At 41.4% G+C, this 7,700-nt stretch overlaps 1 long non-coding RNA gene across 1 annotated transcript; it reads right to left on the bottom strand.

Annotated features, from left to right (window-relative positions):
- Window positions 1-517: 517 nt before the first annotated feature.
- Window positions 518-3,991, bottom strand: LOC120433175. Its single transcript, XR_005608385.1, has 4 exons — window positions 3,783-3,991; window positions 3,221-3,361; window positions 2,928-3,056; window positions 518-891 (listed from the first exon to the last, which is right to left on the bottom strand). It is a non-coding gene; the product is annotated as an uncharacterized LOC120433175 (long non-coding RNA).
- Window positions 3,992-7,700: the final 3,709 nt, after the last annotated feature.

Raw genomic sequence — 7,700 nt, 5'->3', positions numbered from 1 at the left:
ATACTCCTTCCATTTCTGAATGATGGCTTGAGCAGTGCTCCGTGGGATGTTCAAGGCTTGGGAAATCTTTTTGTAGCCTAAGCCTGCTTTACATTTCTCAATAACTTTCCCTGACCTGTCTGGTGTGTTCTTTGGACTTCATGGTGTTGTTGCTCCCAATATTCTCTTAGACAACCTCTGAGGCCGTCACAGAGCAGCTGTATTTGTACTGACATTAGATTACACACAGGTGCACTCTATTTAGTCATTAGCACTCATCAGGCAATGTCTATGGGCAACTGACTGCACTCAGACCAAAGGGGGCTGAATAATTACGCACACCCCACTTTGCAGTTATTTATTTGTAAAAAATGTTTGGAATCATGTATGATTTTCGTTCCACTTCTCACGTGTACACCACTTTGTATTGGTCTTTCACCTGGAATTCCAATAAAATTGATTCATGTTTGTGGCTGTAATGTGACAAAATGTGGGAAAGTTCAAGGGGGCCGAAAACTTTTGCAAGCCACTGTATATTAAAAAAAGCCATAAATGCTCACCTGTACTGTGCATTTTTCACTGTCAAGTGTATTAAAAGGAACTAGAACTCACTAGATTGTCCGTTTCTTTGAACACTGAATACAGTAATGTGATGCAAGAAAGAAGAAATGGTCTAATCTTACCATGTGGTTATAGAATCAATCCTAAACCAGACCAAAACCTGAGTCAGTAGAGTTGAGACACACCGGAATGTCCATTAGAAATGACTCATAGGTACAGTAGTGTGCAGGAAGACGTAGTACGTCAAAACAGGTGGAAGACTGCTGTTGACCACTTCCACAGTCATTTCTCTCGGCAAGACTTCCCATCCTGTCCAAAACTTGATGAGGGCTTTTCGTTGTGCACAAGATGCTGCAACAGAAGATTGTTTTAAACTATAATGACATCCTATATTCATTATTTTGAATCTTTTATGGAGAAATACCATAAAAGATGACCACTTGCATACTGGGCACCAGACATTTTTGCCCCACTCAAATTGCTTTTGTAGCTGTTATACAGGGTGGGCCATTTATTTGGATACACCGTAATAAAATAGGAATGGTTGGTGATATTAAAGTCCTGTTTGTGGCACATTAGTATATGTGAGGGGGCAAACTCCCCAAGATGGGTGGTGACCATGGTGGCCATTTAGAAGTCGGCCATCTTGGATACAACTTTTGTTTTGTCAATAGGAAGAGGGCCATGTGACACATCAAACTTATTGGTAATGTCACAAGAAAAACAATGGTGTGCTTGGTTTCAACGTAACTTTATTCTTTCATGAGTTATTTACAAGTTTCTCTTTGTTCACAGCCATTGACATGTCGACGAGGTTAACACGTGAGGAGCGGATCGAAATTGTGTTAATATCTGGTGAACGCAGTAACCGGGTCATTGCAGCAGATTTCAATGCAAGACACCCAACGAGACCACCCATCTCCCATGCTACAGTTAGCAAACTGCTTGCTAAGTTTCGTGAAACTGGTTAAGTGTTGGATTTGCCAAAATGTGGATGCAAGAAAACTGTCACTAATGAAGAAACATCAGTGGCTGTCCTAGCTTCATTCATCAAGAACCCACAGCGTAGCATTCACCGCATGTCACTGGAGAGTGGCATTAGTCGAACATCCCTTCGGCGGATATTAGCTACTCACAAATGGCACCCTTACAAACTCCAGCTACTGCAGCATCTCAACGAGGATGACCCAGATCGGCGCACAGAATTTGCAGAATGGGCAAAACAAAAATTGGAACAGGACCCTCAGTTCACGCAGAAGATTTTGTTCAGTGATGAGGCAAACTTTTATGTGAATGGTGAAGTTGGCAAACAAAACCACCGCTATTGGTCTGACACTAACCCACGTTGGATGGATCCCTCCAAGACTGTTGGAACAACAAAAGTGATGGTTTGGTGTGGTATATGGGGTACAACGATAGTGGGTCCATTCTTCATCAATGGAAACCTCAAGGCCACTGGATATTTGAAATTGCTACATGATGATGTATTTCCCTCTTTGTGCACTGAAGCTGGCACGTTCCCTGAGTTTTTCCAGCAAGATGGTGCACCACCACATTATGGGTGCCAGGTCCGAGCATTCTTAGATAAACAGTTTCCTGGAAAGTGGATTGGTCATCATGGGCCAGTTGAATGGCCCCCAAGGTCTCCCAATCTGACCCCCTTAGACTTTTATCTTTGGGGTCATCTGAAGGCAATTGTCTATGGTGTGAAGATACGAGATGTGCAGCACCTGAAACTACGGATACTGGATGCCTGTGCTGGCATTTCTCCTGCGGTGTTGCTATCAGTGTGTGAAGAGCGGGAGAAGAGGGTTGCATTGACAATCCAACACAATGGGCAGCACATTGAACACATTTTATAAGTGGTCAGAAACTTGTAAATAACTCATGAAAGAATAAAGTTACGTTGAAACCAAGCACACCATTGTTTATCTTGTGACATTACCAATAAGTTTGATGTGTCACATGGCCCTCTTCCTATTGACAAAAAAAAAGTTGTATCCAAGATGGCCGACTTCTAAATGGCCACCATGGTCACCACCCATCTTGGGGAGTTTGCCCCCTCACATATACTAATGTGCCACAAACAGGACTTTAATATCACCAACCATTCCCATTTTATTACGCCGTATCCATATAAATGGCCCACCCTGTAGATATTTTTATGTTAACAAAGCTAAAATTAGTCTACATACAATTCTAGTGCAACTGATAATGCCACCACTCTGTTTTTTATGTATTGCATGGAGGCAGTATGGAGCAAATAACAAAACAAAATTATACTATAGTGTACTTTGTTAATGACCCAAGATCACTGGACTGTATGTAATTTACCAAAGTATAATCAGAGAAAACCAATGGCAAAATACCTATCGCAGCAGACTTACCATTTCCAATGAAGGACCGAAGGTAACCTGCCACTCTGCATTTATCCTCGAGAGCATTCCTCTTCTTCCTCTTCTGTGGCAGGCTACAGTCATTTTATAGCTTTACTTATCTTGTAGTCTTAAGAGCATCTGCAACATATTAGGTGTATTTTTATTAAATGTAACCCAGCTGTTCAACTAACCCAAGCATACAAAATAGTATATTGTTTTGTGTCAACAATTAATGTGCATCCTTCATAAATTAACCAAATACCTTTACTATTCAGATGTTAAAAGATGTGACCTGACCTTACCTCACAACAGGGAGCAGTCTCTGATTCCCTTGGTAAGAAAAGAGGAATGATGTCTGATCTTTCTGTCAGAAGGGGCCATACCATGGTCTCCTTAAGCCCTTTCCTCAGCTGCTTGACTTGACGACTTGTTCATGTTATGACCTACAACAGTGAGACCAAACCAAAACTGAAGTTGGCTTCCGTAAAGTGACACACACTTTAAATGTTAAATATTTAAAGAACATCCACTGTACTAGTAAAAGCATTTTCAAATTATACCCACTTACAAAATCACTACGTTGAACTAAAATTGCTTTCTTTTCTTTCACATAGATTACTTGTCTTCCATATTAGCAGAGAAGATAAGACACTTTAAAACAGTCATAAATAACTATTACCTACAACAATGTAAATAGTAATACAGACATTAACCCAGAAGACAATTGTTTTCTCTTACCTAATTTATGGAATTCTTTGCTATGATAAAAACAGTATTAAAAAAATCTGTGACTGAACTGATTAAAGAGCTCATTTTTGGCAGACAGACAGACTGACTGAGCAGTAATAACATATCGTTACTTACACTGAACAGCGTTTCGTGGAGTGGAGCTAGCTGTGATAGCATTAGCATTTGCTAACGTTAACACTGTGCGGTTGTGATGAGAACTTGGACCAGGGACCGCTTCATCTCCAGTACGCTGCTGCAATACTCTCTCAGACTGAGGTGAAGACGTACAATCTAAGCGGTTAGCAAGTTCTCTGAGTAACTCAGAAATGGACTTGTCTCCTGCAGCCATGTCCTTCACAAGCATTGATACACCTGTAACGTTATTCGCGCCCAGTGTTTTGCATTTGTCGGTGCCTTAACTTTATTTTGAGCTGCATACTGCCGCCGGCTGCATAGGAGACGCATTGCACCATTAAACCTAAATCGACACTTCATGTGCTATTACTTATGTCTGAGTAAAGGAGCAACCAATCACACAACTGGCTCTGCCCTGTCTCTCTTGATTGACAGACAAAGTCATTCTGCTGAAAAGTCGCATTATGAAATAAATAGACCATCGGGAAAAACGGGATTTTGAAATAAAGACTGACTTTGAAAAAAGGACATTTTGGAATAAAAACGGCTGGAAATAAATAAAATGGCTCAGCAATAATCTCTGTTATTGTGAAAAATAATGACTATGAAATAATATTTCACAATAATAAGTAAATTTATATAGCAGAATGCAATATATTTCACAATAATGAGCATTTTTTTCAAAATGTGTTCCATTATTTCACAATATCATTCTCACATTACATATCTGTGTCTTATTTATTCACATAGATATTTATTTCATCATGACCTATTTATTTATTTAATTTTGAACACTTTGGAGTTCCATAGCTATAAGCCATTTTCTGCTAGTACAAGAACACAGTACAGATATGTAAAGAGCTTTTATTGTAAAAGGCATGGACAGGAAGAACTGCTTTTGTCAAAAATATAGATTTCGTGTCTAGATTGGAAGGTAAAAAAACTCACCTGGTTCTTCAGACTCACTGAAGGTAGATATTTGGGCAGTAGGACCTAGGGGAGGGAGGGCAGAGGATGAAAACAAAGCATCAACAAGATGTCGTCGCTGAGCAACATTACAGACTGTTTATGAAATATTTGTTAAGGCTTGGCAGCCTTAATTGGACCCAGCATCCTATCTCTAATGAATATATCCCTACCTGCAGGCTCTGTTCCTTTAGCCTTCAAACACGCTGTTGTCCAGCCCGTTCTTAAAAAAAAGAACCTTGTTCATAACGATCTTGGGAACTATAGGCCGATCTCTAAGCTTCCATTCCTGTCCAAAATACTGGAGAGGATCGTTCTTTCTCCAGCCGTATTTGGATGCGAATGCCATTTATGATAAATTTCAGTCTGCTTACAAACCCTGTTATAGTACTGAAACGGCCTTGCTCAGAGTCCTTCTGATTGCTGACTCTGGACGCTCTTCAGTCTTGGTCCTACTAGATCTATCCTCGGCTTTTGATATGGTAGATCATAACATCCTATTAGCGAGGCTTGAACACACAGTTGGCATTGGAGGTGCCGCCCTGGATTGGTTTAAGTCATACCTTTCTAATAGGTCCTTCTCGATCAATTTTGGCCATTATTTCTCCTCTGCTGCACCTGTCTCCTGCGGCGTGAATCAAGGATCTGTCCTTGGCCCCCTGCTCTTCTCACTGTATATGCTCCCCTTAGGTGCAATCTTTGAGAAGTATAACATTACACATCATTGTTATGCCGATGACATACAGATGTCTTTGTACGGCTTTCACGAGTGCATGCGTGAGGTCAAAAATTGGCTCGCAGGTAATTCTCTTATTCTTAATGACAGGAAAACTGAAATTATCGTGTTTGACAGTAGAGTCCCCCGTGGCCAACTCTGTGACGCCCTCGGTTCCTTTAACAGTTTCCTCACCGACACTGTTAGTGACCTGGGTGTATTCTTGGATAGCTCTTTTAAGTTCGACAAACAAGTGTCTTCTGTTGTTAAATCTTGCTTCCATCAATTGCGTCTTATTAGCAAGGCCAGACATTATGTTCCACATAGGGACCTTGGAAAGTTTATCCATGCCTTTGTGTCATCTAGATTGGATTATTGCAACTCACTTTACTTTGGTCTCAACTCTACTCTCCTCCATAGACTCCAAATTGTTCAGAATGCGGCTGCTCGTCTCTGGTAGTGGGCACCAATGTTCCCTCTAATTTTTCATGTGTCTGAGCGAACACACCACCTCCCTGAGTGATCCCTTGGACCACTGTGAGCAACAGCAGACGTGTGAGCAACAGCAGACGTGTGCGCTGTGGTCACACCAGCATCAAATCCATCCAAGTTACATGGTTTATTAAAATAATCAAATTAAAGCATTTATGTTTGACTACTTTTAATTAACTGCTTTAGCCAACTTACAATGAAAATTAAAAAAAAAAAAATCTTGTTCATGACCTGTGTAGTATGTTAACACTATTGGAAGTAAAAATAACTTCTTTTTTTTTTATAAAGCTCTGACTTGTTTTATGAGTCTGAGTCTGTGGTCTGGGAGAGAGTCCTGTAACTCTCTGTCTGCAAAATACAGTGTATAATGACCAATGGTGGGCAATTAATTATATAGTTACTTCTTCAAAAAAGTAACTCAGTTTTGCAAACAACAAAGGTTTTTGCAGCTGTTTACCTAAAAATGCAGCCAAGGCGTTTTCTAAACAAACATTTCAAACTATTTACAGAACAATCAGCTGTTCTTCATCAAATTTGATGCCACACAAATTATTTGTGCCACTCCAAAAAATAATTTCTGTCCACTATGAGATAAAGGAGAACAACAGCCTGATACCTGCAGGCCTGACAACAGGAGATGTATCACTCCTGTAACACCTGTAACATTCAGCAGTCACCTCATTGTTCTGACACACACAACAAAACTATTGACTACACTACACACTAACTACACAAGATTTCCGTTAAACATCGCAAATCTCTCACACCTCAGAGATGTGTCACTCCTAAAACTTCCCCCCCTTGATTTTTCGACATGGTACATTTTTCGACCAATAGGAAAGGGTGGGTTTTTTTGGTTTTGTTTTTGCTCACAGGCGGAGGGCGCTCTCTAGCGTTTTCCTTATAAAACGCCGTTTTTACCGTTTCTCCCTGCAGTAAATATAAACAACGATAGTAATCAGGAAGAAAACCAAACATTGCAGATATTTTTATCATAACTCTGGTTTTACGTGGCCTATCAACACAATTTAAAAACTAGTATAAAGTCCACACTTTTTCCGTTAATTGTTCCGTCTGTCCTGCTCACATCTCCAGTGGTTGTACACGTTTTCATTAACGTGGCTTCACTCCACATCAGCCACGCCGCTTTGCTAGCTAAAACACCGGTGTTGGCACATAAGGACGCTGTCATAGCCTGTCAACGACGTTGATGGGCTGCGTATATACAAATGTGAATCGCATTATTGGCTGGACTATGGGATAAGGTGGCATCGTTCTAATCCCATATGGGAGCAGCCAGTCACTTACTGACTAACACTGCAAAACGGAATTGTTAAAGTTTTAATTTTAATTTCAATTCAGGTTAGATTTTTTTTGTGCACAATGCAGATTTTCTGTGCGCAGAGACCGTGCCAGCAGTGCGCAATTGCGCACGCGCGCAACTTAGAGGGAACATTGGTGGGCACCATGTCTCTGTTACCCCTGTCCTTGCTGATCTGCATTGGCTTCCCGTTAAGTCCATCCATCCATCCTCATCCGCTTTATCCGAAGTCGGGTCGCGGGGGCAGCAGCCTAAGCAGAGAAGCCCAGACCTCCCTCTCCCCAGCCACCTCCTCCAGCTCATCCGGGGGAACACCAAGGCGTTCCCAGGCCAGCCGAGAGATATAATCTCTCCAGCGCGCCCTGGGTCTGCCCTGGGCCTCCTCCCGGTGGGACATGCCCGAACACCTCACCCAGGAGGCGCC

Source organism: Oreochromis aureus, linkage group 3 (assembly GCF_013358895.1).
Source record: "Oreochromis aureus strain Israel breed Guangdong linkage group 3, ZZ_aureus, whole genome shotgun sequence".
NCBI lineage: Eukaryota > Metazoa > Chordata > Actinopteri > Cichliformes > Cichlidae > Oreochromis > Oreochromis aureus.
The sequence above is the reverse complement of the archived record's forward strand: the minus strand, read 5'-3'. Positions and strand labels throughout refer to the sequence as shown.